Genomic DNA, 9,659 nt, shown 5'->3' on the forward strand with positions numbered 1-9,659 from the left:
TTAGGTATGTGGATCCATGAGGTGGATGCTGATAAACTGCATACAAGCTGACTTACTAACATCTGCTGCACAATAATCTTAATATAGGAAGTGCAGCTTTTAGCTATAAGAAATGCACTTGGGCTCTGCTCTTCTCACAAAACACAGTCCCAAGAGAGCTCATCTTTTCACCTCTCTGAGGGCTCCCGACCAGCATCTCCCTTCCTGGATCTCTCACTTCAGCCTGTCTGGCTATTTCCACTAACACTGACTTCATCATAAATGAAACTGAACTTGGCTTTTGCAACCAGCTTGTCTTTCAAACTATGTGTCTGCAAACAGTACAACCAATCTCCAGTGCCCCAAAGGGAAAAGGTGAAACAAAGATTTCACTCTAGCTACCCAATTTACCCTTTATCAGAACTGTAGGAAGCCCTGGTACTTCTTTCGCATTACCAATGTCTCCACAATGCTTCCCCCCAATTCCAGCCAATTCAATACGGCCTTATGTCTGCATTACCTCAAACAGATTCTCAGCTGCCTTCCTGCTTCAGAGTCTTCCTACACACTGCTACCAGAATAATCTAGATTGAATATTCTCTCAGCTCCCTTCCAGGTCTAAAATTTTCTACAAACTCAATTCTCTTAACACTGCTTTTCTCAAGCAGCTGCCTGGCATAACTCACTAACATCTAACCCATCGCTCTTCAGACTAGCGATTCACTGATCCCACACTACCATGTTTTCCCAACTACTCTTTATAAACACCAAAGATGGATTCTAAATCAAGTCAATCTCAACTCTTCTCAAGGTGGCAAGTTCCCTCAGGACCCCATGGCTTCAGAAGCACTGTTATTTACACTAGTTATGCTCTTTCTCCTTCAAAGTCTAATCAGAAAAGCTTAGCTTTTCCCTCTTCTCTTCTGGTCAGCCTAAGCTAGGCCATCCTAGAACTTGGTTCTGTTTTTGAATTTCTTTTAGCCCCACTGCCTTAAGAATATAAGATCATGGACTATTGTTTTATTCTTACTTCCTGTAATCCGAAAACCAAGAACAGTGCCTAGTCCACTATAAATTTCTATCCTTTGGTAATAATTAGCATTTATTGAGCACTCAATATGTGCCAGGCATCACTCTAACCTCTTAAACTTTTAATGAATAATTAAATAGCTCTTGTCTCTAATTGTTTCACATATGGGAGTTACAGTTCCCAAAATAACTTAAGAAACTCTTTCAATGCAAAGAACATATCTCTGGCATGTCTCTCATAATTTTTGTAGAACTTACCACACAGTAAGCTCTCAAATATATGCGTGGGATAATACATCAGAAAAGCCTTTGAATTATAGGTTAGGATGCCTGTTCCAGGTATGCTATGACTGAGTACACTGCTGAGGTCTAGCTTATGCAGCTCAGCACTCTTATCTGAAAATCAAAGACTAAATTAAACTGACATGGAAGAACCCCTCCTAGTCTAAAAGTCTACATCTAACGTTTTCATATGTATGACTTTTCTGGGATGCTGGTGACTGTTAAAAGAATGTTACTGGACTCTAAATATGCTAATCCAGGATTTCTTAATGTAGAAAGTGATTGTGAGGATGATTTATCACTTCAAGCTTCCATATGTTCTAGTGCCCCCCAGGCAAAATGCTGCCACCAAGGCCAAGATTGTACATCCCACACGCTTCCACACCTACAGTATAAAGGAACAGAGACAGACATCTTCAGCCCTGCTGCCCTTCCCTGGAAAGAGAAGGGAAATATAATATTACCAGCCCTAGAAGAAATAGGGCAACCTAAGTAAATATTAATTGAGAACAACAACAAAATAGTAAGACTTCATATTTTCTATCCTGAAATGTCAAAAAGACAAAATACTGATGTGTGCTGAGTTGTAAAACTATTTTTAAAATAATGAGATTTGATAGATGGGATTCAGTAACTTCCATTTCCTCTATCAGAAGGGCCAAGAAATCAGAAATAGGAAAAACAAAAAGCTAGAAAAGGAAGCCATAATCCAGATGTGAAAGAAACTGAAATACGGCATGATTCTTAGCAGCTGGAACATAAGCGAATCCACTTGTGCTGATGCTTAGACTATTTCCTTCCAGTGGAACATAAATAACAATCCAAGACTGTTCCCCCTTCTTTGTGACACCCAACTATCTGATACAGTGAATAATATTTACATTGTCATAAAACTGAAAGCATTGTTTTTAACTTTTTGCTTATTTTGAATTAACAAAAACTGTATTTACCATGTAGCTTTGAAATGTGGTATACACTGTGGCATGGCTAAATCAATTAACACATGTATCATGTCCGATTACTCATTTGTTTGTGATACAAACCCTGAAAATCTACTGTTAACAATTTTCAAGAATATGCAACATTGTTATCATCTACGGTTACCATGTTATGTAACCACTTGGATTTATTCTAACCGAAATTCTATGTCCTTTTTTGATTTTCAACTTTCATAGCCGATTTATAGTCAAGGTATGACAGACATTCAGCCCTAGAATGAAATGCAGGCGACACAGGGCTGGCAGATGGAAAACGTGAAGGAAGGGAACTGAGTGGAAGAAGATGGAGTAAGGCCAACAACTTTTTCATGAGATATGGTGGGGAGCCCCCAAATTACTCTAAAGTTAACTAAGAAAACAAATGCAATTATGTTATAAAAAGCTAGTAAGGTATATGATGCAGAACAATTAAAAACAAAACTAGTTTTTAAAACTTGGAAAGAGAAAATTCTTCATTTTTGTAAAGGGAAACAGTGGTTTAAAATGGTTCAAAAAATCTAAGATATAGAAGTTGTCAAAGTACACCTTTTCTATATCATTTGAGTTTTTGTTTCCATGTACACTTATACTTTCATAATTGCTTAAGTGCTTAAAAGGCAAAAATCACTGGAAAAATCCAGCTTTTCACACTCCTGATACAGGACAACATGGCTCACCAGCAAGAGCGCTACACAGGGCCAGATCTGACATCTGCTCTATTCTTTGAAAAAGCATTTAATTTTTCTGGACCTGCAAAGGAAGCAAGTGGAAAATCCATTTACATGTGAAAAATGCATCAATGCATGCATTTAAAAATGGACAAAAACACTTAAAAACTCAACATTATCCCTAAAGACTACTCAGTGTGATGCATTACACCCATTTGGTTCACGCTAAGTATATTGCAATTTAAATATCATACTGCAGTCTCTCAGGACTCAAAGAAGAAAGCGACACATAATCTTTAAGAGTGAAGAAAATGGTGAAAATGAGCAGGAATTAATTAGGCACTGATACGGAGAATAGCAGTCCTGCCAACAATCTGGTTGTTCTCTTGCTCCAAGCTGGGCAACCCTCAGAATCACACAGAGCACTGCCAATGCTGTCTTATATCTACGGTTTAGGAAGAAGATATCCACACCTGAGATCTCCTTCTGCAAGACTGGCTAACCCAACCGGTCAGATTAGGCTCTGAACTGAAGCCATCTGGGAACTAGAGCAGATTCAAGACATTAAAAGTCATGGGGTTTCCATTCTGACCATAGCTCACGGCCCAGAATGCTCACTCCCAGAGTGGTCCTACAGTGAGAAACCTTCAGGTGACAAAAGAAACAAATTCAACACATCAAGCCCTCCATTCTCTAGCGTGGAAGTTCCCGCAAGGATATCTGAAATCTATAAAAATGTAGGTAACACACATTAAAAACTACACTCTACAAATTTTGACCACTGCTTATTTAATAACTGGTTAATTGGTGTTTTCTTTGTTTGCAATTAACCTACCTTTACTTAAGCAGATCTAAGCATATTATTTGCCTCCAATGTTAGTGATAGAGAAATATGCTTTAAACCAAGCACTGGCAAACTTTTTTTCTGAAGATTACCACAGAGTAAATAGTTTAGGTTTTGTGGGCAAGAAACTTTCTGTCCCAACTATTCAACATTGCTATTATAGCATAAAACAGCCTGAGATGATTCACAAATGAATGGTCATGGTTGTGCCACAAAACATTATTTGACCATTTAAAAATGTAAAAGCAATTCCTAGCCAACAGCTCTTCAAAAACAGATGGCAGGCCAACTTGGCTCACAGCTGATTAAGACAGAGTTCAAGACCAGAGGTCCTGGAGAAAGAAAGATATTTGCCAAGAATTGTACTCTTTTCCTGCCTCCACCTCCACCCTTCTTTCTTTAAAAAATGCTACTTATAAGATAAAATGAAAGGAACAAGAGGAAAGCCCCAGCCCTTTTAGTTTTCCAATTTCTTTCCCTGCTTTTTCTCATCTCAAAAAGGTACACTGAATGCAACAGCCAGAACCACCAGAATTAACGGAAAGAAAACAAAGGATTTCACTGAAAAAAGTAAGATAGCCTGCCTGAGGAGACTTCAGAATTTCAAATTATTTTTTGCATCTGACTTTTATACTACCTTATAACTTATCAATGCATCTTTTCTTCTTATGCTAAAAGGCAAAGAATATATCTGGACTAATGCCAACCTCTAATTCAGCTGGTAAAAAGTAAATGATGATCTATTTACTATGATCTGACCATGTTTTTCTCAGAATATGTGTATTTAATTGGTAATGATTTTTTTAAGAAAATAAAGCGCCATTAAAATGTTTTTTTCCCTTTAACTTGTATTTGAACAATCTATCCCTGTGTTTTCTGAAACATATTGCAATTTATAATCCTAAATATGTAGGTGAATTTTAGGCACACAAAGAAGTACAGTTCAAGCTTTTCAAATGCTAATTATCCTTTTGATAATGAGAATTTGGCCTTATGACCACTTTTTCCTAATATTCCAAATTCTGACAAAGTGTACTGGATATGAGAAAGAGGTCTTTGGCTAGACAGCAGCCTCACTGATTTTCAATGGGGGCAATTTTTTTTCTCCCCAGAGTATTCCCAGTATCACGAGACCCTTTCTATTGCTGCAATGGGGAAAAAAAAGCAAGATATGACTGGCAAATATTGTGTAGAAGCAGGGGTGCCGCTGGACATACCCCAATGCATAGACCAGCTACCAAAACCAAAGAACTCTCACCCCCAAAATGTCAACAGCAAAGAGGTTATAAAAAAAAACTGGGCCAAAGCAAGCAAAATGCAGAGTAGGCACCGTTTTTAAACTAAACTGCTTCAATATTAATCTCTTCTTTATAAAACAGTAGATTTGATTTAGAAATAGAGTGACACTAAAGTATAGATGTGCAACATTCTCTTACTCTCTCAGAAAACCTGCAAGACCTCAAGAAACAGACTTCATTCAAATCCAGTGATGTTTTTCTCCCTCACAAGGCAAATTTAGCAATATTCACTAAAGCATGAAGTATGAGTTCTTATATAGTACAAGTGACTCTCAAAACCTGTTTGAACCGAAACATGGTTTCAACCTTAAAATTAGCAGCTGGGCTTTAAAATTGAAACAGAAACCCATTACAGGTCAAATGTTCTACTTCCTCTATCAGCATATTGATAATTATAAAAACCAAAATGACTCTTTTAGAATTCTCTTCCTTAAACACTTGTACATGAACATTCTCTTACATGAACACTTGCAAAGCCCACTGCTATCAAGAACTTGACCACTAAGACAGAAGGAGCCAAAAATCCAATGAGGCCTTGCCTTTATAAACCAGCAAATGCAGACTACCAAAGCTGTTGAATATCCTATGATTTTCTTTAAAATTTTTCCATGAAGGAAAACAGCAAGCGAAAACTAAGACCACTGAATGAAACAAAACTAAAAATAAAGCAGATAACTAACAAAAGTCACTGAACTAGTACTCCACTGCTTCTAGGGACATCTTAATATTCACAATCTTTCAAAAACAAAAAAGGTTAACAGTTATAAAGAACCATCACAAAAAAGCAATTGCTGACTGCAAATAAAAACAAATAAAAGTGGTCATTTTTAATCAATGTTCTCTAATCATAATCCAGATATTCCTTAACACCAATTAATGAGTAACAGAGCCAACCCCTTCTGATAATACCATAACAGCATCCCTGTGATAAAAGTATTTATCCAGGCTCTAACAGTTTTGAACTTCGAATAATACATTCCACTCAACTGAAAAATAATAAAAATTTCAAATCAGATGCATCATGTGTTCGGTGCAGCAGCACATATACAAACCAGATGTATCATGATAATGTGGCTAATTGGGTCTTAGGAAGCTTGGGTCTCGGAAACACACTGCAGTCTCACTGGACTGAGGATTCAGGAGCAACGGAGGTGAACAGCCTCAAAAAGATTCAAAGATCTTTAATTCCCAATTCCTTGTTGCCACCATAGTCAAAGCTCTGTCACATTCCCAAAGTCACTGATCGCAAACATTATATTCCACAAAATACTGTATCCCACTGTGTCCACCACACAACCAGGAATAACCCCAGGCAAAGAGTGTTTAGTCTTTAGAGTGGACTGGAGGAAGAGGAGAGAAAGTATACTTTTCTTATATATTATTCTTAAGAGTTACAGATTTAGGGGAATAAGAAAAAAAAAACAACTGAGGAGTAGGAAACTGTATTTTTTCTCACCAGCCAACTTTTATTAACATCAATTGTGTTGGACTCTTAAAAAACTACAATGCTATAAAGCACTTGAGCACATTTCTGTGTGTGTATTACAGTTTCAGAATTGAAAGTTTTTTTTTAAAGGCATAAATGTCCCTGCCTTCAAGTGGCTTTCAATCAAATACATAAATAGTTTCACTTTCTGACTTGATAAAAAAGTTCAAAGACAGTCTGAACTTTAAACCTTTCATATTTTCTATCAGAATCTTAACTTCTGCAGAGACTGTCAAGGCTTAGTGTTAACCCCTATGGTCATACACTATACTAGCTATTTAAAGATTACTTATTATACAAAACCTGACAATTTTCCAATTCTCCAGATAAAAACATAAGGCATTAACAATATGTATTATTTATGTCATAGCAAGCAACGTGTGAAGTCTGCCAGTTTGAATGAAGACCTTCAGGGAGACCTTTACAATGTTCCTCCATTCCATCCACTCTAATTCTTAAAAGCTACCATAAAGCATTTTCAAGGCATTACATCCTGGTCACTTATCTTGAGTGGATTTTATTTTTTTAGCTGAGATTTATTGACCCTGGAAAACACACAAGCTAAAACTGTAGGCCACCTGTTGCCTCCAGCCCTGAGACGCATTCCTCCTGGAAGCACAAAGGGGCTGACCCACCCACAAAGACAATCCTAGAGAAAGACAGCTGCACCAGAGAGAAAAGCAGGGCACCCTGAGTGGATCCACTCTTGCCTCAGAATCTGGCCAAGTGGTAGAAGACACAGTCACAGGAGGAAGGGAAAGAGCAAAGGTCCAAATAGATCGCTCTCAATCTAGAATGGTCTTTAAAAACATCCTGTTTACAAACTAAAACCGACACCTTACTGAAGTTTCCTTATCAATGGAGGGAAACTAAAATGGACAATTTGGGGGAACTCGGTACCCTTCTAGATAGATACATTATTCTACTAGACACAAAAAAATGACAAATAATGACTACCTTAGCTCTACAAAAACTCAGGAACTCAGTGCCCAAACTTGCCAAAGAAATGTATCAACCTATGTTTGCTATGTCTGTTGTGGTCATCAAATTAAGATTCACTGAAACAGTTAAAAAATAAAGAATCAACTCACATGCTGGCTGTTATGCTGCATAATGGTCTTTATAATAATGCTCAGCTGTGAGGTAAGCTAGACGATATTCTGGAAAGATATAAATCTCAAGCACTAAATATTTCAGAAAAAGGATCATTTTCATTATGGTTTCATAAGACAAAAATTTCTTAAGGAAAAAAAGAGTCAAAGCTAAAGTGCCATAGAGCAACATGCTTCGTATTCTACACTACATCAGATCTTTCCACAATCAAGAGGCTACACCATGGGCAAAGAATTTCAAAGTCAGAACAGGATGGTGGCCAAGAGCCTAGACTCCACTACAAGTTGCCTATTCAAATCTCAGCTTTTGCTACATGAGCTTGGGCAAGGTAATTCTTTGGGCCTCGGCTTCTACCCCTACTGCCTGATGGTTGTGACAATCAAGGTTATCATGAGACACACTGGCTAATGTCCAACACATAAGAGGGTCTATGACGTCTTCTATCTACTTGGCAATTCAGTGACTCACTAACACTAAACTCAAAGAATACCTTCTTCCAACAGTATAAATCCAGCAGTGAAAATGTGAACGACAGCCTGATGTATCAAAGCTCCACCTTCCAAACCCTCTCCTCTTTCTTTCACACCAAACACTACACCAGCAAGCCCTTCTCTTCTGCAGCCACTGTCACTCTCCACCAAATGCTTTACACCTTCAGGAGAACGTATGCCTCTCACTGAGCACTAGGGTTGGATATTAAAACAGTTGAATTAGTTTTGCCTAAGAATTCCCAGTAACTGAATGAGTCACTCAACTCTTTAAAAACAAGAGTAAAATGTCAAGGTTGCCAGAGAACCCGATACAGATGTTTGCATAAATCATTTTTAAGTGATCACCAAAACCAATTGCCAAAGAACAACATTGAAGACAATACTTTAAGTAAAATATGACAGGTTTTTTTTTTCCTGTAGCACAGAAAATCTTGGAAATAAAAGTTACAAGAGGCAAAAATTAGTTGTTAACCACTAAATTATACAACATATCAAACAAAGCTTAGAATTCTCCTTGTGCTCTGGCTTCAATCTTCACTTTTTGCCTGTTTCTTCCAACCTCATCAGCAAGCACTGGGCAAACTCAGTTCAAGATTTAATCATCCTATAGCCTTGTTATGTATTTCCTCTATCCTACTAGGAAGCAGAAGCTTTTAAAAATTGGAAATAATCTGTTTCCAGAAGATTTTTAATACTTCTCACGTGCAAAATATTTTGAGCTCTCTGTATCGATGATAGATTCCATAAGGCGGTTCTTTTCTCGCTTTTTTAACAATTCAAGTAAAATCTGAACTTCAATTTCAATGAAATGAAAGTCATTTGCGACAACATATCGGAAGAAGAAACAAGGTTATTTTCAGTCATTTAAACGGCTCCAAAAGAAAAAAATAAATAAAAATAAGACCTCGACTCGTACAGGTAGGTTCCAGGTATCTCTCTCCCTGGATCCGTAGTTGGCTGGCTTGTCAGCAGCTGAGCTCCTGGGATCCACTCATTAGGGCGCCTACTTCACTAACACTTTCTAAGTGTCTAGCTCATTGGCCAAGAACGACAAACTGAAAGCTCTCTAGCCCCGCCGTATCCTCTCAGATAGAACCTTCTGCGTCCACTTGCTTTATTTTTATATAAAAGACTTTGGATGGGTCGTTTTCTCAATTCATTCAAGCTCCGGGCACAGAAATGAGCGCCCCACAGCTTCCGGCCCGAGTATAACACGCGCTTCCCCACTCGGCTCCCCACGTTGGCTCCGAACAAACCCGAGGTAATAGCTGAAGAATGACGACACTAAAATCTATCTCACAGCCCACATCAAAGAGGGCTGCAACATGAAATAAACTTTTATCACCTAAATGACAGAGAAGGAGAGGAGACCACCAGGTGGGGTCTGGCGCCCCGGTGGCCGAAGGGGCCCCTGGCTGGTTCTGGCGCCCTAACCCCGCGCGAGCCCAGAGACCACCAACGGGACACTCAGACACCGCGCCTGTGAGGGGGC

At 38.3% G+C, this 9,659-nt stretch overlaps 1 protein-coding gene across 1 annotated transcript in view; it reads right to left on the bottom strand.

Moving 5' to 3' along the window:
- Man2a1 (mannosidase alpha class 2A member 1) overlaps positions 1 to 9,659 on the bottom strand; it is a 175,779-nt gene that overhangs the window by 165,585 nt on the left and 535 nt on the right. The window lies entirely within an intron of this gene.

The sequence above is a fragment of the Fukomys damarensis genome, unplaced genomic scaffold (assembly GCF_012274545.1).
Source record: "Fukomys damarensis isolate Sample0158 unplaced genomic scaffold, DMR_v1.0_HiC HiC_scaffold_3, whole genome shotgun sequence".
Lineage (NCBI taxonomy): Eukaryota > Metazoa > Chordata > Mammalia > Rodentia > Bathyergidae > Fukomys > Fukomys damarensis.